This window comes from Camelus dromedarius, chromosome 11, assembly GCF_036321535.1.
Source record: "Camelus dromedarius isolate mCamDro1 chromosome 11, mCamDro1.pat, whole genome shotgun sequence".
Taxonomy (NCBI): Eukaryota; Metazoa; Chordata; class Mammalia; order Artiodactyla; family Camelidae; genus Camelus; species Camelus dromedarius.
Genome location: NC_087446.1, coordinates 62,980,336 through 63,006,419, shown reverse-complemented (window position 1 = coordinate 63,006,419; position 26,084 = coordinate 62,980,336). Strand labels below are relative to the sequence as shown.

At 36.2% G+C, this 26,084-nt stretch overlaps 1 protein-coding gene across 9 annotated transcripts in view; it reads right to left on the bottom strand.

Moving 5' to 3' along the window:
- Positions 1 to 26,084, bottom strand: part of R3HDM2 (R3H domain containing 2) — a 125,398-nt gene that overhangs the window by 92,374 nt on the left and 6,940 nt on the right. For 8 of the 9 annotated variants that reach the window (XM_031462250.2, XM_031462255.2, XM_031462256.2 and 5 more), the window contains exon 2: positions 2,144 to 2,206. The gene's annotated coding sequence lies outside the window, so the exon portion shown is untranslated. Of the gene's footprint in view, positions 1 to 2,143; positions 2,212 to 26,084 lie in introns of all 9 variants that reach the window. The other variant, XM_064491161.1, reaches the window with a different exon arrangement.

The following is a 26,084-nucleotide window of genomic DNA, read 5'->3' as shown; positions in this document are numbered from 1 at the left end:
ATACTTCTGGGTATACACCCAAGAGAAATGAAAACATATTTCCACATAAAAACTTGTACATGAATGTTCATAGCAGCATTATTCATAGTAACCCCAGAAAGTGAAAACCTAAAAAGTCCACCAACTGATGGATAAATGAAATATGATACATCCACACAACAGAATATTATTCAGTCATAATAAAAACCAAAGTACTTATTCATGTTACAGCCTGGATGAATCTTGAAAAAAGTTATACTAAATGAAAGAAGCCAGCCACAAAAGGTCACATATTGTCTGATTCCTTTTATAATATATACCTATACTAGGCAAATCCATAGAGACAGAAAGCAGATTAGAAGTTACCAAGGGATGGGGGAGAAGGGAATGGGGAGTAATTAGTTAATGGGTATGGGGTGGTTTATAGAACAATGGAAAAGATTTGAAACTAGAAGGTGATAGTGGTTGCAGAACATTGTAAACAAACTAAATACCAATGACTTGTACACTTAAAAACTGTTAATTGTGTATTATGTCAATTTACCTCAAAAAAAAAGAGAAAAAATTAACTTGGAGTGGGAAAGAAGTATATGACTATACAAAGATTTGTATACAAATATACACAGCATAGTTTTATTCGTAATTGTCGAAAACTGGAAACAACCCAAATGTCTGTCAGTAAGTAAATGGATAAACAAATTGTTATAGCTATACAATGGATCACTACTCAGCAATAAAAAGGAATGAATTATTGGTACATGCAAAAACATAGATGAATCTCAAAAAATTATGCTTAATTAAAAAGCCAAACCAAAATAAATAAGTATGAGAGTATATGCTTTATGATTACATTTATATAGAATTCTGGACAATGCAAACTAGTCTATAGTGACAGAAAATAGACCAGTGGTGGCCTGGAGACCACAGAAGTTGGAAGAAGGATTACAAATGGGGAAAAGGAAACTTGTGGGGGTGATAAATATGTTCATTATCTTGATTGTGGTGATAGTTCATGGTGAACACGTATGACAAAATTTAACAAATCATACATTTTAGTATGTACAGTTTACTATATGTCAATTATTAAAAGCCTCAATTAAGTTCTTCCTTGAAAAATGTATTAGGGCAACGTACTCATGTTGGCCACTAAATAATTGATAAGATAGTAGTAACGCAGTTCTACTTTACCTTGCTGAGTGTGCAGACAACTCTCGGCAAAATTAAACACAGAGAACCACTTAAAGTAGCATATAAATTTGAATTTTTGTAAACTTAAAAATACTTCCATTAACATATATTATAATTTCAGAAATGCTCAATCTTCATTTTCGACTGATCTTCAGCTGGCAGTGCCAGAAACCCTGCCAGCTCTGACAAGTATAATAAATGTGATCTGTAAACAAGCATTTAGAAAGCTCCTACAAGAAACCCTAGTAAGGTTCCTTAAACTTGAAAACTGGTGAATAGTATCTCAAGTGTGATGAATTCAACAAAGAAAGATTCCTATTACCTATATTAATCACCTCTTTTATTTTTAATTAAAAAAAATTTTTAACAGAGGTACTAGGGATTGAACCCAGGACCCCATGCATGCCAAACACGCACTCTACCACTGAGCTATACCCCCCACCCAATATTAATCACCTCTTAAGAATTCCCCAATTATAGATACTTACCTTTTATAGATATTTACTCAAAAATTTTTGAACGATTTCTAAACATTCTACTTTTTAAAAATTTTAAAAAGCTTTAAGGTTAAAAACCCTAAGCTGAATTTTCCTTTATCAAATGTCCATTGTTTTAAAGACAAAGAGTATGCTGTATTCACCAATGAGAAAAAGTTATGGAAATGAGGGTGAAGTTCAGCCAATCAAAACAATTTCACATTCATGATATTTATGTGAGGTGAGGAATGACATCATCTACACCAAGCTACCATCATCTCTCACTTTGACTATAGCAGTAGTCTTTCTTCATTTTTTAATTCAACTGAATTCAATCTTGATAGACTCCCCGAGTCTCAATTTCTTCATCTATTAAATGTGTACAAAAACACTCCCAACCTAATGAGGTTGTGTGAGGATTAAATGAGATTATGGGTAAAGCACTTAGTTTGTTGCCTGGTACATAAAAAAAGTGCTCCGTAAATGTTACCTATTATTACCTGAATAAATGTTCAGCCTCCATGAGCCCAGTGCTGGAATGGCATCACATGTAAGTAACAAGTCTAACCTCAAAAAAAAAAAAAAAAAAAAAGTTAAAAGCAATTTCAACTGTAATATATTAAGACTCTCAAAGAAAATAAAGAGATCCATTTCAAAATCCACAGCAGCTTCTTCATATCTTCTTGCCCAATTCCTTTTGCTCACAATATTTCTTATAATCCTACACTTTGCCCTGAACCCACTATATCCATCCCTACTCACAATTCACAATAAAACACTATTCATTTGGTTCTTTACCCTTTATTGACCCTTTCTACTTAGCAATTCTTGGTCCATTTTCTAATATAAATAAATCATACAGCCATACTCCTTGAACTTCTTCAGCTGTATTTTTACTCATTATCCTGTCACACAAGACAAATCTAGAAACTGAGCTAGCAGATTTAAAATCTCTCTTGGTAGGTAAGAAGCATAGAGGCCAATACTACCCAAAGCAATCTACAGATTTAATGCATCCCTATCAAATTACCCATGACATTTTCCACAAAACTAGAACAAATAACCCTAAAATTTATATGGAATCATAAATAAAACACCCAGAATTGCTTTGTTCTCTGAAAAGAACAAAGCTAGAGGCATAATCTTCCCAGACTTCAGACAATACTCTGAAGCTACAACAATCAAAACAGCATAGTATTCACACAAAAAAAACAGACATATGGATCAATGGAACAGAATAGAGAGCCCAGAAATAAATCCACAACATGTACGACAGTCAATTAATCTTTGACAAAGGAGGCAACAACACACAACAGAGAAAAGATAGTTTCTGTAGCAACAGTAGTGTTAGGAAAGCTGGACAGCCATGTATGAATTAATGAAGTTTGAACACTCCCTCACACCATACACAAAAATAAACTCAAAAATGGCTTAAAGACTTAAACTTAAGACAGGACACCATAAAACTCCTAGAAGAGAACATAGGCAAAATATTCTCTGACACAAATCGTACATTATTTTCCAATGTCAGATTCCCAAAGCAATAGAAATAAAAGCAAAACTTAAAAAATGGGACCTAGTCAAACTTACAAGCTTTGGCACCGCAAAGGAAAGCATAAACAAAACGAAAAGACAATCTACAGACTGGAAGAAAATATTTGCAAACAATGCAACTGACAAGGGATTAATTTCCAAAATATACAAACAACTCATATAACTCAGCAACAACAACAACAAAAAACAACAACTCAATCAAAAAATGGGCAGAAGATCTAAACAGACATTTCTCCAAACAAGACGTACAGATGGCCATGAAACAGGCACATGAAAAGATGCTCAGCATTGTTAATTATTAGGGAAATGCAAATCAAAACTACAGTGAGATATCACCTCTCACTGGTCAGAATGGCCATCATTATAAGTAATAAATGCTGGAGAAGGTGTGGAGAAAAAGGAACCCTCTTACACTGTTGATGGTAATGTAAATTGGTACAGCCACTATGGAACATAGTATGGACGTTCCTTTAAAAACTAAAAATAGAGTAACCATATGATCCAGCAATTTCACTCTTGGGCAAATATCTGGAGAAAACTCTTAATTCAAAAGGATATATACATGCATATCAATGTCTATAGCAGCACTATTAACAACAGTCAAGATAAGGAAGCAACCTAAATGTCTACTGACAAATGACTGGATTAAAAAAATGTGGTATTTATACAGAATGGACTATTACTCAGCCATAAAAAAGAATGAAACATTACCATCTGCAGCAACATGAATGGAGCTAGAGATTATCATACTAAGTGAAGTAAGACAGAGAAAGACAAATATCATATGTATCATATGGTATCCCGTATATGTGGAATCAAAAAATGATCCAAAGAATTTATTTTCAAAACAGAAACAGACTCACAGACATAGAAAATAAACTTATGGTTACCAAAGGGGAAAGGGGAAAAGGGGATAAATTAGGAGTCTGGGATTAGCAGATACAAACTATTATATATAAAGTAAATAAACAACAAGGTCCTACTGTGTAGCACAGGGAACTCGGTATCTTGTAATAAACTTCAATTCAAACTGAATTCAAATTCAGTATGTTGTCACTAACTATAATGGAAAAGAATCTGAAAAAGAATTCATGTATGTGTGTGTGTATAAAACTGAGTCATTTTGCTGTACACTAGAAACTAACACAACATTCTAAACCAACTATACTTCAATTAGATAAATAAATGAGGCCAGAGGCCTGTGTCCTTGGAAGCCCACAAAGTACCTAAGCCCTATTTCATTCGACCCAGTGAGGAGTACCCCTAACTTGTCATTCTGTTTTATAACTCTATCGTGTGAAGATCACATCGCTAAATCTGCCTTCCTGATATCTTACACAGATTTCTACGCAAAAGCTCTTCTAGTTTCTTTAGAGCTCCTTCCCCTCAGGGTTTTGGCATTAGAGATGTGTGGTGGTTTGATTAGGGTTGGGAGGCATGGCCAGAAGATAATGTCCTTCCCCTTTTCACCAAAAACCTTGGTGCTGAAAAACTGCCTGCATGGTGAATTTTTCTCCCAGGAAATGCCTTGTTCTCCATTATGCTAGTTGCCTTTCCCTACAGGCCCTCAAGCCATCCCCAGATGTGTCTGATTTTTAAGAGAGCCGAGTGGGTTTACACTGAGAGCCTTGCCACACCAACAGGTCACTCTCCAACTCTGAGTCAGAGAATCAAAGAGCATAATTCAAAGCACATACTAGTATTTATTGCTGCAATGGTTTTCTTGTCCTGTCTGTAATCTTACCAAAATTGAAAGTGGAATACCTTCTGAAAGAAGTTGAATTCCTTTCTGCCATTCATCCTTCTTAACCCCTATATAGTTGTAGCTTTCAAACAAAATGCAATGGCCTGTTAACAAAGCTTTCTATTTCTACTCTGGGCTCCTGGCTACCTGTTCTCCCAGAGAATCATGAATGATCTTTTTAACATGTAAATCAGATCACTTAGCTTCCTTGCTCAACCAGCTTCCTCCCACCAATGGCTTCCCATCCTCCCAAGTAAGATTTACAGAGCCCAACAGAATCTAGCCCCTGCTTATTCAACATACCAAACCACACACTTCCCGCAGGTCCTTTGTATTCATTGTTCCTCCTCCCCAGAACACTGGTCTTCCATCAGGAAATGCTGATTCTGCCTCCTTTCAAGTAATAGTTCATCCGTCACTAAGAAGAGGTCTTCTCTGAACACCTAATTTGAAGTATCCCCTTCTGCCTTACTCTCAATCACATCACCACACCTATTTTCTTCATAGCACTGATCTGTGCACTGTAATCTTATTTATTTGAAAACTGTCTATCTTCTCAAACAAGAATATAAGCTCCTTGAGGGCAGAAATCTTTTGTGTCTTGTTCATACCTGTACCTCCAATGTCAAATAGTGTCTAATACATAACAAGCACTGTAACAGTTTTATAATTGTTTGAATCATTTACAAAGCTAAGTACTACTTCTAATGTAGTTAGGTTTTTAAAAACTGATTTCTACAGCCAATAAGACGGCCTGTGTTCCCTTCTTCATTCTAACAATCTGCCTTGTATTCTCAGAAAGTCCCCTTCCTTTCTCTGAATATAAAAGTTGCACTCAGAAAATAAGATGGCAACACTGTTCTCCGGGTCTGTGGGGTTCCAGAACCAATGTCCTCAGGCAGCATGAATAAAAATCTGGCTACTAGCATTGCACTTACATGTGACCAGAACAACTAGGCTAATCTGACCCAAACATCTGTGAGAGAATTATATTTGATAAGAGTTCTACGAAACACCCCCAATACCTTAAAGATAACCTCATAGGAATACGAACATTTAGTTCAGTCATCTGAGTAGTGGCACATTCTATAAAGCCTTAATAATGACCTTATGCCCAGAAAAACAAATACTTTGTCCTAGCCTTCTAATCAGCTGCATTTAGCAACTAACATCCATCTTTTGCAATAAAATGCCACCTCTGAGTTCCTATTCCTATCAAACTATCACTGGTTTGGGCAATAGATAAACAGTAACTATAGTTAACAAATCTACTTGTGTGGGACCCAAGACAATTAATTAAACTTACTGAGAGGAGCAGAATAGCCTCTAGTCACCTGGAGACAAGTTTTAAAGATTCTAACAACTGTAATACTTGGGCACACCAAAATGGCTCTAATCTGAAAAACAGCCTCATGTCACTTCCAATGGAGCATCTATACTGAAACCGACCTTCTCCCTCCAAAATAAATAATGTTTCAAGTCAGCTGAATCTTGAACAATGACCCTGACTTTTCTCTAAAATAAGGGCTATGACAGCTACCTTAACGAGAGGCCCAACAAACTCAGGGCAAAGGGCTCATTGGTGCTGACATTGTCACTTCATCTAGGACTTCAGCTGATTCACCCTGATGGGCTGACAGGTCACTGACATCAGCGCCTTGCCCACGATTCTTATTTATTTCACATATAAAAACTATCTGCTCAAGACAAATGCAAGCCAGACACCTTCTCCTGATAGGAAGCCTTTCTCTTTCTGACTTCATTGAGCACCTTGGGGGAAAAAGTTGTCATTCCAGGCCTACATTAGTAACTATAGAAGGACAGGGAACAGAGACCATAAAAAGACCAGAATGTTAACCTCAGTAATTACAAAAAAAGATTAAAAAAAAAAAATCAAAATCACCTAGAGAAAGAACTAATCTCTTCAGCATTAACAAATTGGTATTATTAAGGTAATCTGAAAAAGAGTCACAAAGTCAAGACCCGAGAATATCTGGTCCTTGGCCATACCAGTAAATCAGAGAAGACATCTTTTAACCAAGTAAGCTTTGTTCTAACAAACTCAAAAAGAAAGATAAGACAAGGAAATTAAAAAAAAAAAAAAAAAAAACCCACAAACTATCCACTCCACTCAAAGGAAGGGAGGGAGGGAAGAAAAAAGAGAGAAAGCAAGAGACACAAGGAGAGACAAAGAAGGAGAAAGAGAGAAAAAGGAACAAGGAAGAGCAATGCCCAGTGTTATAGATTAAACATGGCCACAAATTATTTGCAGCCAATTCCCATCAAGAAGTGGAACTCATTTTCCCATCCCTTGAATCTGAGTTGGGTTTGTGACTTGCTCTGACCAATAAAATGCAACATGAATGACACTGTGCCATTTCTAAGTCCAGGCCTTGAGAGAACTTGCAACTTCTACTCTCACCCTCTTGGAACCTTGCAAGGAAGCCAAGATAACCTGCAGTAAGAACCATAGCACCCTGGATGACAGCTCCAGCTCAATGCTGGAGAGAGGCTATCCAGGTCCAACCAGCCCCTAGCCAACCTGCCAACTAACCACTAACACATGAGTGAGTTCCGCAGATACCATGTGGAATAGAGGCAAGCTGTGCCAGATGATCTCTGCACAAATTGTCAGCCCACTTAATAAAAAGCAAGTAAATAGTTATTTTAAGTCACTAAGATTTGGGGTAGTTTGGTCCACAGCAATAGAAAAAGAGAAAAACCTACAATCAAAAAATACCAATAGTGACCCTCTCAAAACCAGCATGTGCCATCGTGTAAGGAAACTGGAATCTCTAAAGAACAATATATAGGCTTACTCTCCATTGATAAAACGTATACCAGAGAATCTCAGCAAAATGCTCAGATTCATCAATTTGTTCCTGCATCCATCCCATGTGTAAATAAACACCTGGAGAAGATACATGCAAATATATGCATACCATAAAGGACTTATATGCAAAATACACAAACAATTCTGCAAATCAGTAAGACAAACAACCCATTTTTTTAATGGGCAAGAGTTGAACAGGCACTTCACAAGAGGATACTTAAAAGGTCAATATGCATAAGAAAAGATATTCCACATCAATGGTCATCAGGAAAATGCAAATTAAAACCACAAAAAGACATCACTACACTCCCAACAGACTAGTTAAAATGAAAAGGATTGACAATACTAAATGCAGTCAAAGATATAGCACAACCAGAACTCTCATACATTGCTGGTAAGAGAATAAATTAATACAACCACTTTGGAAAAGTGGTAGTACTTAAACATACATTCATCCCATGAACTAGCAATTCCACTCCTGGGTATATAACCTATAGAAGTGAGTGCTTACACAGTTCAAAACTGGAAACAACACAATGGAAAACTTATGGTATAGTCAGACAATGGGATATTACATAGTACTGATAAAGAACAAATCATTGCCATACGCAGCTACATTCACGAATCTCAAAGACAATGCTGAGCAAAAAAAAAGAGACACAAAAGAGTCTATTAATACAAAATTTAAAACAGATAAAACTAACCTATGGAAATGAGAACAGTGATTATCTTTAGAAGTCATTTTTGCAAAAGAGATGCTAGAGCATTTCTGGTGTTTCCAGAGAAAACTGCCTATACAAGAGTATTTGAAGGGACAGCTTATAACTGACATGATGATGGAAGCAGCTGATTGTGCACCTGCCTATCCAGCCAAACAGATGCTGCTAGGACTACTTCTACTTTAGGAAGGACATGCTCTAACTCTTGCACTGGTCTGTACAACCTGGCCTTCTGTGGCTCCATGACCAAGTTAAGTGCTCTAGTTTAGGACCTCATCATTTTCCACTGGCCCCCTTACCACAAGACAAACTGTGATAAGGATGATCTTTGAAAACTACAAATGTGGTGGCATCACCCACATACACCTCTACCAGACACACACACCCCTCCCTAAAATCCTTCAAAGATTCCCCACTGCCTATTGGATAAATTCTGTACTCCTTAGCAGGGTACTTAAGTTCCTTTATGAACTAGTCCTTGACTACCTTTTTCCTCTCTCTCCATATATCCTAAGTTCCATAACATATTAATTATAGTTGGCCTAGAAAGCTATGCTTTTTCTCACCTCAGTATCTCTGGGTATACAGTTAACCCTTGAACAATTAGGAGGTTAGGGGCACTAAACCTCCCCACAGTTGAAAATCCAAGTATAACTTATAGTCAGTCCTTAGTATCCACAGTTCCTCTGGTATCTAGGATTCCACATCCACAGATTCAACCAACCACAGATCGTGTAATACTATAGTATTTACTATTGAAAAAAAATCCATTTTGTTCAAGGTTCACCTGTATAATGCATCCTCTAACTAGAACAGCAGTTCTCAAAGTGTGGTCTCAGGAGGTCTAAAAGTGAAACTGTTTTCATAATAACATGTTATTTTCATAACAACACTAAGATGTTATTTGCCTTTTTCACAATGGTGACAAAAGCAATGTAGGTATAACTGTTAGTGTCTTAGTATAAATCAAGGCAGGGGTATCAAACTGTACTAGTAATGTCATATTCTCCACCATTCCACATCTGCAGTTTAAAGAAGAAAAGATAAATTTTACCTAAGAATGTACTTGATAAAACAGTAAAAATTAATAATTTTATTAAATTTCCAACTTTGAATATTTTAAGTGACAAAATGGGAAGTAAGTATAAAGCAAGCACTACACTGCATATCAAAGTACAATTGTCTTCAGGAAAAGCACCTGAGCTGCAAGCTGAAATAGCTGCTTTTTCATGGAATACTATTATTTGTTAAGTAACCAACTGACAGGGAAACTGATTTTTCAGACTTGGATATGTGGTAATATTTTTCTCAAAAATGAACAGAGTGAGCCTGTTATTTCAAAGAAAACAAATAACAGTATTTGTTAACAATGATAAAATTCAAACTTTTAAGCTAAAATCAGAATTTTGAAAACACGTATCTGTTACGCGCTAGACAGCTTCTCAATTCTTTAAGACTTTACTGGTGAAATGGTGATATTAATGAATGTGATTTTTTTTAATTTCATAATGAACTGTGTTAAACATTTGGAAGATCTGGAAAACTCAGTGAACCAAAATTTTGCAACTGACCAAATCATGATGTTTCAAAATCAGACACACATTCAATGTACAAGATAGACAAATGAATTTTAATATCACTAAGTAGAAAAGTTCAGTAATATGGTTTCAGATTCTACACAACTAACCTTCAAGAAACCACCACTTGTTGAGTTTCGGTATAATATCAGAGAATATCCATAGTTACCTGAGGAAAATGTTAAAATACTCCTCTTTTTCGTCTACATATCTGAGTCTAGACTTTTTTCATATACTTCAACCAAAATTTCATAGATATGCAAATGGTATTAGTATTATGTTTTTAAAGGTCCTTATTTTTTTAGGGATATATACTGAAATACTGCAGGATGAAATAATAACATCAGATCTGCTTCAAAATAATCAGGAAAAGGAGTAGGAGTAGACATGAAACAAGACTGGCTATAAGCTAATAAATGTATATGGAGGTTCATTTTACTATTTTGCTGCTTTCAAATGTTCAAAGTTTTCCACAATAAAGTACTTAAAAAAACAAATCTCAAAAAAGGAAAAAAAAATATATTTTAAATATAGCCACTGAAATGAATTTTACACATTAATCTTTTATTGAAGCCCAGTTTAATTCTCTCCTCATCCTTACCTTTCTATATTGATTCCTCTTTTCTTTTTTTTTTTGCATTTATTTGTACCACACAATTAGACACAACTGAAGTCTACTGCATTCTGTCTATACTATAGAATATAACTCATTATATTTACTATTGTTTTGCTCATTTGTTCATGTTTTATCTCCACAGCTAGCCAGTAAGGTCTTTTAATACCCCCCAAAAAATCTTAATCCCATAGCCCTAGAATGGTGCTAAGCCTTCTAATGGTCCCACATACCTTATCTGACACTCAAGTATCTCTGAAAAACCCGGGGACCTATGGAAAAATGTAATATTCTTCTTGTCACTGCAAGGGCTAAAATTCTGTGCTGAAATTTATTTTTACTCTAGTAAAAGATATAATATTGCCTTATTCAAATTTAACAGGGGTTCCATTTATAGCATCAAAATGCTAAGTCTCCAACAAGTTAGGGCAAGCTAGTAATAATAAGCACACGCTTTTCCTCCCAGAGTTCAAATGGGAACTTGAGTATCTAGACTCATTCAGAGAAACAAAATTATACATTACTAGATTTAAATAGAAATTGTATTATCTAAGTGATTGATTAAATATGCTAAAGTTAACTTAATAAAAACTTCAGCTGTAATATAAAGAGAGTTTACTTCCCAAAAAGTCACAAAGCCCAGGAAAAAAAGAACTCACCACCTAACTGAAGACCAAGAACATTGGAGAACAAGTCTATTAGAGTACTTACAAGCTTTAAGAGTTGATTTCTAGCCCCTTTATTCTTTTAAAAAATGTTTTTAAATTATTTTTTTCTCTAAACATAAAAGAAATCCATAATCTTTATTAATAGAGATAAGCAAAAAAAAAAAAAAAAAAAAACAACAAACCATCCCACTACCTCCTTCATAACATTTTGTCTCACTACAGTAGTCCTTTGAGGGCAGCTCATTTCCCCAGTGAACATAAATGCCTCTCTTCTACAATTCATCTATGAAAGCCCTAACAGGAAGGAGGTGGGGGGTGGAAAGCACATGGGGCTTAACTCAATGAGAGTAATTACGTAGATTTGTTTTTCTATTTTTTTACATTTCACTATTTGTATAAATCCAGGGTCAGAAAAAAAAAATACATTTCCATTTCCATGGAATTTTTTTGGTGTATAATAATTTGGGGTGCATTTTTCCTGTGTCCTTAAAATTTCTTACTACAGCAGCAACAAAGTCTTACATTTCCAATTGCCCAATCAGGTAGTAAACACAACATATATTCACTCTCTATGTAAAATCTTACTCTATTTTAATGTATATTTAGTTACTCAAAGTACCATTCCTTTTATTTGCTATTTGTTATGCTGAGTTCCTACCCAACTCCAACAACAGATCTTCATATTTTGTGTACAGTTAAATGTGCACTAAAAACTAAGTTCCTCCTCAAAATATCCTATACTAGTCTCAATCCACACATATGCAAAACAATTCCAGTGTCATAAAATTCGCCCACAAGTACCCAACTGTAATGTTCACCTGATCTCTAACTTAGATGTACTGCCTTATCCATCCAGGTGAAGTATAAGAACTGTATTTATCAAGCATAATTTGAGGAGACACTGGAGAAAGAAGAGTGGATAGCCTCCAGCAATTCACTTAGGAAGGGATATTCACCACCCAGAGCCTAGGCTTACTAACAAGTTTTCAGCACTGTCAAAATTCTCACAACAGTTTTGACTTTTCACTGGACTCTGTGTCTTAATTAAGTAGTCTGGGTGACAGTACAAAAAATTAATTTGAAGCTACCTTTCTTCTTCCTTACTCTGAAAAGTCGAATATTGTCTGTCTTCACTATTAAAATCCCCAGAGATTTCAGTTCTGCAGAAGCTCTGCATGGTTCTAAATTTAGCCAAGTAATAGAAATAGTTGGAAGGCATGCGATTCATTTTAATATCTGCACTTTCATGTTGCCAGGCAGCTAATTTTTAAAGTTATCTTAGATCAGTCATCCACATAAAAGAATATATAAGCCATATAATCAGTTGATAGGTAATTGTGTTAATTAAATTATCTACAACATCTAGAAACAACCAACATTGCCCCTCAAAAAATACAGTCTGTATTTCTTCCACAGGGATAATAGGCAGGATTTTAAATATTGCAACAAAACATGTTAATTGCAGATCACTTTCCTTATCACTTATTTATGTTTCCACATCAAAGGAACATATACATAGATTTAAAGAGTTTCACCTTCAGTACCAAATATGCAAAGTGTTTTTGTAGAAGGAACTGACACATCTCATTTAACGTAGAGTCCCAGAGCAGGACATTCTCAAGTTGAACTGTAAGTGACTGGGGTGCACCAGATCCCAATTCTAAGGCTAATTCTATTTTGGATTTTCTAAAACATCAGACCTCACAAGGAACCATAAAACCATAGTAATTTTCAGCATTACTGTTCAATACAATAAACACCCTAACTTCATGTCAGCTTCCTAGACTGCATTCACAGACCAATGTGTAAAAGGCATGCAGATGAATACAAGATGCAGGTTCAAAGAACAAAGTATGAAAGACCTAGTTTAGAAGCTTCCCTATCTAAGGAGATTTTAATTCAGAGAGCAGAAAATAACAATGAGGGAAACAACTCTTAAGTGACTACACCGCAGGAAGAAAAAGCCTGGATCACACAAAAGGAAGCAGGATAGGAATGCTTATTTTCACCTTCACGCGTCACCTGCAAGTTAGGGGAAGAACCAATACAATGCCAGCTTTCTGCACAATACCCCATCTCCCATGGCAAGTCATCAAAGCTGCCTATAACTCACTTCATTGTAAGAAATAATTCAATTTAGACACTGTATTACTTCTGGAAGTACTTCTGTGAAGACACAGAAGAGTCTTAGATCTGGAATCCACTCTATTTTTTGTACTGGAAATAACGGATCCCATAAAGATAGCAAAGGATAGATAATAAAGATTGAGAGCAGTTCCCCTTTAAGGAACCATTCCCCATTAAAGAAATCAGGGTTCCTTGGAGAAATGATTGATTCCAGGTTTGGGGCAATCACGAAGTGAGCCCAAAATTACCTTGTGCCGGACTGTAAGAAAGTCCTGGGGGGAAAAAAAAGTCCTAAAAAATCTGACTGGGACAAGTCAAAAAGACACAGGAGTCAGTCTGAAGGGGCTCCCATTAACTAAACTTATGACAATTGCTGTATGTTTAATACTAAATATTGTCAAAAATACTAAATACTGTCAGTATTTTTAATATTGATGATGGATTGTAATATACTGAATTTTTAAAAAATACCAAATCTGTAGTGATCCTCAAAAACAAAAAAAAACGGGAGAAATAAAGCTCTTCTTCATAGGACACCAACTAGTAAATGCAGAAGGAATGACAGAATCAACATTTTGCAACCACCAATATAATAACTAATTCAGGCAAGGATCATCAATGAATGTTAACACTACTGGGTAAAACACCGAGGAAAAGAGTTGCAGAATCTTAAGTATCATCCCACAGGTTGTTACTTAATTACAAAGGGAAAAAGGTACCTTTACAAAGAAGAAATGTAGCCTATGTCAACTTACCTAAGTGATCAAACTTAACCGATAATGGGACGAAGTGACATTATGTGCACAGAGAAACGCACATCACCTAAGTAGTATTCTTGCCAAAAATGTTTCATCTGAATCTAATCATGACAAATTCAAAATTGTAAACCATTCTTCAACATAACTGGCCTGAACTCTTCAAAAATATCAATGACACTAAAAACAAAAATGGAGAGAACTGCTCTGAATTAAAAGGCTAAAAAGACATAATTAAATGTAATTCAAGATCCTTGAATAAATCTAGGGTTGGAAGGAAAGCTTTAAAGCAGTATCTCAATTATTGAGATAACTGAGGAAATCTGAGTATATACTATAAATTATTGTATCACTATAAAATATTTTAAATGTGGTAATGAGTTTGATAACAGTATTATAGTAATAAAGGAAAATATCTTGTTCTTTGCCAATATATGCTTAAGAAATTTTGAGTGAAGTTTCCTGATGTCTGTCATTTCCTAATACAAATTTCCTAATAAAAATTCCTAACATACAATAAAAAATAATGTGTGTGTGTGTATAGGGAAGGAAGGGAGAAAGAGAAGTGGAAAGTGACAGAGGAAGGGAGGGAAGAGAGGGAGAGAGAGGAAGGGGATGAAGAAAGTGTGAGAGCACAAATGTGACATAATATTTGATAAATATTAGGTAAAAGTCTTACTATATCACTCTTTCAACTTCTCTATACGTTTGGAACTCTTCCACATAAAAACACTGGAGTGAAAAAGAACAAGCATCAACATTAACCCAAGCTCTTAGCTATTCAGTGTAAATTCTGCTGTGTCCTAAAAAATTCCAGGTGATGGTTACAGGTGCACACTTCAGCATGAAACTGTGTTGTGTTCCAGCTGCATGATGATGGACAAACAACCCAACCTAACCTTTCTGCAATGGTCTGAATGTGTGTGCCCTCTCAAAATTCATGTTAAATCCTAACTCCCAAACATGATGGTATTAAGAAGTGAGGTCTTTGGGGTGATTAATTAGGTCATGAGGGCAGAGCCCTCACGAATGGGTTTAGTGTCGTATTAAAACATGCTCCAGAAAGATCCTTAGCTCCTTCCACTATGTGAGGACACAGTAAGATGCCAGTTATTAACCAGGAAGAGGGCCCTTAGCAGAATCAGACTGTGCTGGTACCTTGATCCTGGGCTTCTCAGCCTCTAGAACTGTGAGAAATAAATTTCTGCTGATAAACCACCCAGTCTGTGGTATTCCATTATAGCAGTCTGAACAGATTAAGACACTCCCTAAACCTCAACTGTGAAACAGGGATAATACAGTACTACTCCATGGGGATTATCCTTCTGAGGATCAAATTATCTAATATGTGCTAATAATATATTTCTGTGACATCACATTCTTTGTTCACTTAACTACTCTGTAAGTATGTGGGGCAACTGGACCAATTTTTAGTCTTTCCATATCTTGGCAACTAGCTTATAAGCTACAATAATTTTATTAAATTTTGTGAATTGCCAAATATATCCAAATTCAAATAAAAGAAATGAAGTGCATTCCATCTAAAGACCAGCAACAACAAATCCACAATTGGCATAAACAGAGCTAACATACTCTGAAGTACCTGTGAAATGGTAGAAGCAGCAGCTTCTCACAACTTAACATTTGCTCCTTCCTCAAAACACTAGTGGATGATATATCAAGAACAGACACAGGCTGCCTTGGTCCCAAAAAATGTTGGTCTTTACATTAAAATCCAATGTCATCAGGCCAGAAGTGCCTCTTAAATTTTGGTATTTCCTGAGGCTTCATCTCAGCTCTCTTACCACTCTGTAGTCCCATTCTCTATCATACTGAAACCCCTTCATGCACAGAGTACTCCAAAATCGAAACACCCCTGCCTCTCTACAGAGCTCCAGATTCATTTGGACAACTATCTGCTATACATTTCCAAAAGTGAACTTCCTGCCAACATTCCTCTAAGCCCAAACCTGCCCCCACTGTTCTAGTGATATAATTGACATATAATATTAGCTACAGGTATACAACATAATGATTCAATATATGTATATTTTATTGTGAAATAATCAAAATTAAGTCTAATTAACATTCAACACCAGACATATTTATAATTATTTTCCTTGCAATAAGAACTTTAAAGGTCTTCTCTGTTAGCAACTTTCAAACATACAATACAGTATTAACTACAACCATCATGCTGTATATTACAACTCCAGAAGTTTTAAAATACATATGATATAGTTAATATATATTTTTAAGTATATTATATACATACATATATAATAATATGTACCCTTTTGTCCACCTTCACCTATTTTGCCTATCCCCCACCTCCTGCCTCTGGCAACAACCAACCTGTTCTCTGTAGCTGATGAATTTGGTTTTTCTTTTTTTCTAGAGTCTATATAATAAGTGAGTTCATACAGTACTTACTTGTCTTTCTCAGACTGATCTCCCTTAACATAATGCCCTCAAGGTTCATCTATATTGTTGCAAATAGTGGTTCCTCCTTTTTCACCGCTGCATAATATTCGTGCGCGCGCACGTGTGTGTGTGTGTGTGTGTGTGTGTGTGTGTGTAACCACATTTTCTCTACCTATTTATTTGTTACTGGACAGTTAGGTTGTTTCCATGTCTTAACTATTGGGACTACTGACGCAATGAACATCAGGGTGCCGATATCTTTTCAAGAAAATGATTTCACTTTTTTCATATACCCAGAAGTGGGATTGCTGGGTCACATGGCAGTTCTATTTTTAATTTCCTGAGGAATCTCCACACTGCTTTCCATAGTGGCTATCCCAATTTACATTCTCACGAACAGTGCCACTAGGATTCTCTTTTCTCCACATTGTCCCCAACACTTTTTATCTGGCTTTCTTTTTTTTTTAATTGAAGTATAGTCAGTTTACAATGTCATGTCAATTTCTGGTGCACAGCACAATTTTTCAGTCACACATGAACACACATATATTCATTTTCATATTCTTTTTCACCATGAGCTACTACAAGATATTGAATATATTTCCCTGGGCTATGTAGTATAAATCTGTTTATTTTATATATACCAGTCAGTATCTGCAAATCTTGAACTCCCAGTTTATCCCTTCCCACCCACCTCCCTGCTGGCAACCAACCACAAGTCTATCTCTTGTCTTTCTGATAATAGCCGTTTTAAAGGTGTAAGCTAATATCTCATTGAGGGTTTGATCTGTAGATCCCTGATGATTAGCTATGTTGAGCACCACCCTTCCATGTACTTGTTGCCATCTGTACGTCCTCTCTGGAAAAATGTCTATTCAATTCTTTTGCCCATTTTTTAATCAGACTCTTTTTTCTACTAAGTTGCATGAGTTCTTTATATATTTGCAGTATTAACCCTTTTTAAATACATGATTTTTTGGAAGTATAGTTGATGTACAATATTATGTAAGTTACAGGTGAACCATGTAGTGATTCACATTTTAAAGGCTATATTCCATTTATACTTATTATAAAATATTGGCTATATTCCCTGTGTTGTGCAACGTGTTCTTACAGTTTATTTTATACATAATAGTTTGTAACTCTTTCAAATATGACTGGTAAATACTTTCCCCCATACAGTAGGCTGAATTTTCATTTTGTTGATGGCTTCCCTTGATATGCAGCTTTTTAGTATGACGTAGTCCCACTGATTTTTACTTTTATTGCCTTTGCTTTTGGTGTCAAATCCAAAAAAATCATCCCCAAGACAGATGTCAAGGAGCTTACTGCCTATGTTTCCATCTACAAGTTTTATGTTTTCTGGTCTTCTGTTCAAGGCTTTAATCCATTTTGAGTTATTTTTTGCATATGGTGCAATATAGTACCCCAGTTTCATTCTTTTGCATGTGGCTGTCCAGTTTTCCCAGTACCATTTAATAAAGAGACTATCCTTTGCCCACTGTATAGTCTTGGCCCCTTTATCATACATTGACATATGTGCATAGGTTTATTTCTGGGCTGTCTATTCTGTTCCATTAATCTATGTCTGTTTTTAATGCCAATATCATACTGTTCTGATCACTACAGCTTAGTAATACAGTTTGAAATCAGGATGTATGATACCTTCACTTTTGTTCCTTTCTCAAGATTTCTTTGGCTATTTGGCATCTTTGGTGGTTCCACACAAATTTTAGGATTGTTTGTTCTCTGTGAAAAATGTCACTGGAATTTCGATAGGGATTGCATTGAACCTACAGATTGCTCTGGGTAGTATGGACGTTTTAACAATATTAATTCTTCCAATCCATGAGCAGAGACTACCTTTTCATTTATCTGTAACTTCTTCAACTTTTTTCACCAATGTCATAGTTTTCATCAATGTCATATAGTTTCACCTCCTTATTTAAATTTATTCCTAAGTATTTTATTCTTTTTGCTGCAATTAAAAATGGGATTGTTTTTTAAATTTCTGACAGTTATTAGTATATAGAAATGCAACTAATTTTTGTATACTGATTCTGTATTCTGCACTTTACTGAATTCATTAGTTTTAACAGTTTTTTGGTGTAGTGTCTAGTCTTCTACAAATGTCATCTGCAAATAGTGAGTTTTACTTTTTCCTTTCTGATCTGAATGCCTCTTACTTCTTTTTTTGCCCAAGTGCACTGGTTAAGATTACCAATACTATGTTGAATAAAAGTGATGAGGAAAAGCTTTCAGCTTCAGTCGTGTGTAACACATTAGCTATGGGTTTGTAATATACGGCTTTTATGATGTTAAGGTGCACTCCCTCTATATGCACTTTGTCCAGTTTGTATCATAAATGGATGTTGAATTCTGTCAAATGCTTTTTCTGCACCATTGAGATGACTGTATGTTTTTTATCCTTCATTTTGTTTACATGGTGTACCACAGTACAGTGACTGATCTGCAGATGTTGAACTGTGCTTGCATCCCTGGAATAAATTCCACTTGATTATGCTGTATGATCCTTTCAATGTATTGTTGAATTCAGTTTGCTATTTTGTTGAGGATTTTTGCATCAATATTCATCAAGGATATTGGCCTTTAATTTTCTTTCTTGTAGTGTCCTTGTCTGGTTTTGGTACCAGGATTATATTGGCCTCATAAAATGAGTTTGAAAGTTTTCCCTCCTCTTCTGTTTTTTGGAAGAGTTGGAGAAGGATCAGTATTAATTCTTCTTTAAATGTTCGGTAGAATTCACCAGTGAAGACATCTAGTCCTGGACTTTTGTTTGTTGGGAAGTTTCTGGTTACTGATTCAAACTCTTACTAGTACTGGCATACCTTGGAGATACTGCAGGTTCAGTCCCAGACCACTGCAATAAAGCAAATATCAAAATAAAGCAAGTCTCACAAATCCTCTGGCTTCCCAATGCATACGAAAGTTATGTTTACACTATACTGTAGTCTATTAAGTGTGCAACAACAGCATTATGTCTAAAAAAAAGTACATACCTTAATTTAAAAATACTTTATTGCTAAAATAATACAAGAGTAACACTGAAGATCACTGATCACAGATCATCATAACAAGTAAGAAAAGTTTGAAATGTGGCGGGAATTACCAAAGTGACACAGAGACATGAAGTGAGCAAATGCTGTTGGAAAAATGGGAGTGACAGACTTGTTCAATGCAGGGTTGCCGCAAACCTTCAGTCTGTAAAAACACAGTATCAGCAAAGCTCAATAAAGCTAAGCTCAATAAGATGAGGTATGCCTGTAATGGGTCTGTTCAGATTTTCTATTTCTTCATGATTCAGTCTTGGTAGGTTGTACGGTTCTAGGAATTTATCCATTTCTTCTAGGTTGTCCAATTTATTGGTAAATAACTGTTCATAGTAGTCTCTTGAGTTACCAGGTATTAATGTCTCTTTCATTTCTGATTTGAATCCCCTTTTTTCCTGGGTAAGTCTACCTACAAGTTTGTCTATTTTATCTTTTTAAAAAGCCAGCTCTTCATTTCATTTATCTTTTCTACTATTTCTCTATTTCATTTATTTCTACTCTGTTATTTATTTCCTTCCTTCTGCTAACATTGAGTTTAGATTGTTCTTCTTTCTCTAGTTTCTGGAGGTGAAAAATTAGATTATTTGAAATCTCTCTTATTTCTTAATGTAGGCATTTGTTGCTATGAACTTCCCTTTTAGAAGTGCTTTTGTTGCATCCCATAGGTTTTGTATTTTGTATATCGCATTTCTATTTTCATTTGTCTCTGGGTATTTTTTAACTTATCTTAGTTCTTCTTTGACCTGTTGTTCAGTAGCATGTTGTTTAAGCTCTACTTACTTGGGAATTTTCCAGTTTTCTTCTTGTAATTGATTTCTTGTTTCATACCATTTTGGCCAGAAAAGATTCTTGATATGACTCAATCTTTTTAAATTTATGAAGACTTGTTTTGTGGCCTAACATATCATCTACCTTAGAGAATGGTCCATGTAGGTGCATTCTGTTGCTGTTGGATGGATTGCTCTGTACAAGTCTGTGAAATCCATCTAGTCTAATCTATCATTTAAGGCCAATGTTCCCTTATTGATTTTGTCTGGATGATTTATCCACTGATGAAAGTAGGGTATTAAGGTCCCCTATTATTATATTGCTGTCTATTTCTCCCTTTAGGTCTGTTAAAATTTACTTTATATATTTAGGTGCTCCTAAAACCTGCCCCCTTTCTTATCTCAGTTAGCAACACCACCTAGTGACCCAAGACAGAAATTGAGAGTCATCTATCCACAATTCCTTCCCTCTCCTCCCATATATAACCAATCTCCAAATTCTGGTACCATCTCCTGGATCCACCTCATCTTCTCAGCTCCTATACCCTCTTCTCCACTCCCATGACTTACAGGCAGAGAATTCAGTTAATGGGACAAGACCTCCACAGTTCTTTTCTGCATCCAGGAGAGCAGCAGGCTACGTTCCAGTGGTGGCTGCTCTATTAGGCTCTGTCAGCCTTTATCCCTGAATAACTAAAATCTCTAAGCTATCTTTGATGGACACATGTAGTGTGAAAGAGAAACTGTTGTTTCAAGGTATTGAGGTTTAGGGGTTGTTTCTTACCCATCACACTCAGGTTTATCCTGATTTCAACATCTTCTGCACAGCCTACTACAATAGCCTCCTAACAAGTGTCTCTTCCTCTTCTTTAAATCCCCTGGAGGTTATTTCTCCAAGTTGCTACCAGAGCTACCTTTATAAAACAATCATTCCATTTCTCTGATTAAAATCTCCTGAGGTTCCTCTTTGCATCAAACTATTCCAAATGTCTTAATATAGCTCTTAAAGTCTAGCATAAAATTAGGCTCTATATACATCCTCTCCAGCCATTCAAAATAATGTTACCTCTCCATACATACCATTCTTCAATACTCCTGGGTCTTTGTCCAAGCTACTCTATCTGCTTGAAATGCATTTCCACCTTATCTTTGCCTGACAAACTCCTTGTCAACTATCCCACCTATTCTCTCAAGCTATCCAAATTTGGCTCTCTTCTCAAGGCCCCTATTTTACAAACCCTCTTTACTGGAACACACAAGCCCCCTCATTCAAAATGATGTCTCCTCCACCAAAAGGAGTATCAAGACCCTAAGACTGGCGCTCCCTCAAATTCCTTTGTTCAGTTACCAAATATTTGTCCCCACCCCTTTCTTAACCTTCTCTTTCTATCTTAATGAAGATCAATAACAATTGATCTACCTGTGCTCTGGATTTTATCTTCTTTTCATCCTCAAAGACCTCACTTCATTATCATCACTCTCTATTGTCTTGCTCAAATGTCTCATCTTAAAAAACTCTTCCTTGAACCCCACATGCCCTCCCTACTGTCCTCTCTCTCCATCTCTCTGCAATCATCTTGTAATACAGGGCTTATCTGCCTTTTCTTTCCCATCTCCTATTTATTCCACAGCCCAAAACAATTTGGTCTCTGCTCTCACCACTTCAGTGACCCTGATCTCACTGACGTCACCAATGACCTGAGTGCCAAATCCAGCACCAAGTGTCTTTATACTTGACCACTTCACTACACACTGACACAATTCTTTTCCTCCTCCTTGAAAGTTTCTTCTCTAAGTTCCTATCACATAAACTTTTTCGGTTTTCTATCTACCTTCCTGGCCTCCTCAGTTTTCTTCCAGGGCTCCCCTGCTAGCAGTCACATCTTTAACTGTCAGTGTTCTCCAAGACTCCTTCCTCAGCCTTCAGTTCTTCAGTCTCAACATGATCCTTGGATAAACAAAACCCATCACTTCAACTACAATGTATATACACTGTTGACTCCCAAATGTCGCAGCAGTCCCAATTTCTCTTTCCAACTCCAGGCTGGTGCATCTAACTTCCTATCAGGCATTTCCACAGGGTTCCACAGGTACCTCAAATTCAACCAGTACAAAACAAAACACCTCACCTTTATTCCCAAACATGCATCTTTCTGTATTCCCTAACTCATAAATGATGTCACCATCCATCTTGGCATGGAACCCAGAAAACTAGGAGTTATCCAAGAGCTCATCCCTCTCACAACTGTACTCACACACATACACACATCTCCAAGTCTAACAGATACTATGTCCTAAATATCTCTTTAATTTGTTCATCCCTGTGCACTTGCAGGACCTCTTTAGAACCTATTTCTTATCTTGATTATTTTGACTGTCCCTAAGCTGGATTCCCTGATTCTAGTCTATTTTTCAATCCAGCTGCCAAACTGCTAAAAGCAATCTTTCAAAAAAATAATCCTTCGATAGTTTTTATAGTTTAAGACAAAAGTTAAAACCTTCAGCCTATCAAAAAAGGTCTTCAAGATTAGGTCTCCCTACTTATCTCCATAGCCTTTTATCTTAACTAATTCCCAAAAACATCCCATGTGTAGGCACATCCTGCTCCCTGCACTTTGTCAAAGGTATCATGCTGCTCTGCTCTACACCCCCACGATTTATACAGGCAGTTCCTCCCTCGAACTCTCTTCCCCAAACTTCTCTACCTGGCCAACTCCCGTCTGCCCGTCAAGGTTCATAACCCCCTGACAGAAAGTCTTTCCAGATCTCCACTGTGTTTCCAAAGCACCTTGTGCATTTCTCTAGTTCAGAGTTCATCAGGCTGCAGTATCACTGATTAACTGGTCTGCCTAAACCCTCTGAAGGTAAGGATTATGTCTTACTCTTTTACATCCCCAGAACCTAATACTGTATCTACTGATATGCTGCTTGAATTAATGAATACATTGAGACTCAATTCAAACTATATCTTCTCTGAAAAGCTGAATCTGATCCTGTCATTCAGAGTTAAGCATTCCTCCTCCTTGTTCTCATATTACATTTTATCACTACCTCATAACACTTATGACCTTGTAGTTTACTTATTTTTTTGTAATCTATTATAAAACATGAGCTCCTTGACGATAGAGACAGTGTCGCACCTATCTTAGTATCTTTAGCATATAACACAACATCTAAAAAATAACAGGCACCTACTGAACATTTGAGTAAATGAATGAGTTGCTCTTTTCATAAATTTTCTTGAAGTATTATTTTGGAAGCAGTTCTGCAAATCTGACTTGAAGATCACTCTTTCTATTATAAAAACACAGAAAAACCAGAAACTAAGAGATCTTCTAACATGCTGGGTTTTTGTTTTTGTTTTGTTTTCTTGAGGGGGATGTAATTAGGTTTGTTTATGTTTGTTCCTTTGTTTGTTTGTAGGAAAGGTAATGGGGATTGAACCCATGACCTCATGCGTGCTAAACACATGCTCTACCACTTGAGCTATACCCTCCCAAAGAACTGTCCTGGAAAGAAAACATATAGGTGATGTTTATTCTAACAAAGACTAAAAATAAACTGAGTTTCTCTGATTTCTAAGCAAATACTATATAATAGGCTCACAGTGCATCAAAGCAGTTAAGTAACAGGACTGGATCTATGTTAAGTGAAAACAGCTGGGTTGGTAAGATGAAACAGTGGCAAGTGAATGCCTGTAATTCTTAATTGAAAATCTATAATCTTTCCAGAGGGCCTCAAGTGGCAGACTGTGTGTGTGTGTGTGTGCGCGTGCGCGCGCGTTATGCGTACGTGTGTGTGTGTGTGTACGTTATGTGTACATATGTATATGGCTAAATTTGTGTCCCCTACTGTGGGAATTGAGCAAAGCACAAGTCAACAATAAAGGACAGAACAGAATAAACAGAAGAAACTCATGGCCTAAAATGCATTACTGATCTGAATACATCCTATGACCTGGCCAGTCCGCTAAACTGAAAAGACAATTGCCATTTCCCAACCTTTAAAAACTAGTAAAAGCAATGTTAATGCCAAAGAGAAAAAGGAAGAATTAGAGCACGAAGAAATAAAGCAATATTTTCTCTCTGCCAATATTAACTTCAATGCTATTCTGTTATCCAACACTAGAGAACACTATTAAGACTAGTAATCTGATCATGTTTAATATAGACCGTCCTTCAGTGAAGTAGATTATGCTTGCTGACTGTAGCCACCAAACAGATGTAAATAAATCCCAGGTACATGGACAGTGTGCTCATTAATATCTGTAGATACCTCTTTGTTCCTCTTTGTATTATCTACTAACTATAGGTAAAGTAAACTATTGAAGCCAGCCTAAGAATCCATTAAGTGCAGCTTCAATCTCAAGTGTTTACATTTTAAATCAGTAGATGTATCAAGAAGTATTACTGTACTTAACCTTGAAATACTTCCAAAAGTCATCCTGTACTCCAGAAGAAAACAAACCATCAACTCCATTTTACATACAAAAACACTGATTCAGCAAGAGTTAATGAAGGTAAACTCAGCAAAGCCTCAGAGAACTTCAAAAAGGGTCTTAAAAATTCAAGTGTTAAGCACTGGCTCTGATTTTACTCCCTCACAAAGCATACAGAAACCAAACAGGTTGGATTTCTTTTTTAGTTATCCTGTCTTACTGGTCAATTACACTTAATTTTTCAGCCCTCATACTCATTCAGTTAAAAAGAAAGAAAAAATATTTCTGCACTATCATATAGGGAAAACACTCCAAGCACAAACCCTCTTTGTCTTGTTTCTTTACAGTCAAAAATACTGCTAGGACGGAGAGTAAAACACAAAGAATAAATTTTAAACCAAGTAATTCTGGAAGGAAAATAAGAACTGGAAAGGGGGGTAACTAATACAAAGCTGAAGATACCATGATAATGGAAAAGGTAAAACTTTGGTGGTACAGGCACCAAGGGCAAAAACTTAGTTCAGGATTTCAGTTGTTGGCCTTACAGCTCTGGCCCAAATCAAGACTCTAACAATGATCTCTCCTGGGTATAGTTTAGCTACGAGGGGCAAAACAACTAGCAAAATCACGATCTAGAACACACACCTCTAGAATATATGTCTCAAATCATCTAATTTTTTCTCTCTCTTTTCCCTGTAGCTAGTAGACAAAAATCACATGCTCTAGAGAGCTCTCTTGGCACTGGAGAGATCACGATCCTAGCAAATTTAACTTCAGTGAGAGCAGGAAACTCGGAATGGAATATACAGAGGGAAATATGGTGAAGACAGAGGAATTCAACTTTGTGGAAAAGAGGTAGACAAAATGAGAGGTCTGGGATACCCTGAAAGGGTTCCAGAACATTACACCTAAATCAAAGAGGGTTTCTGTCATTGTTTTGAGGTGGAGAGGTGCCCAACTGAAACAATGGTGTACCCCAAGGCAGCAAGGTGTGAGAAAGGGGAAAGTAAAAGAATAAGTAATTCAACTGTAGCTGAAGCCTAACCCTGAGAGCAAAGGGAAAACAGCAAAGTATAAGGCAAGTGAGATAAAGCAGCCAGATTTTTTAACAAATCTTTTGCCTTTGTACTAGGAACAAGACATCTAAAAGT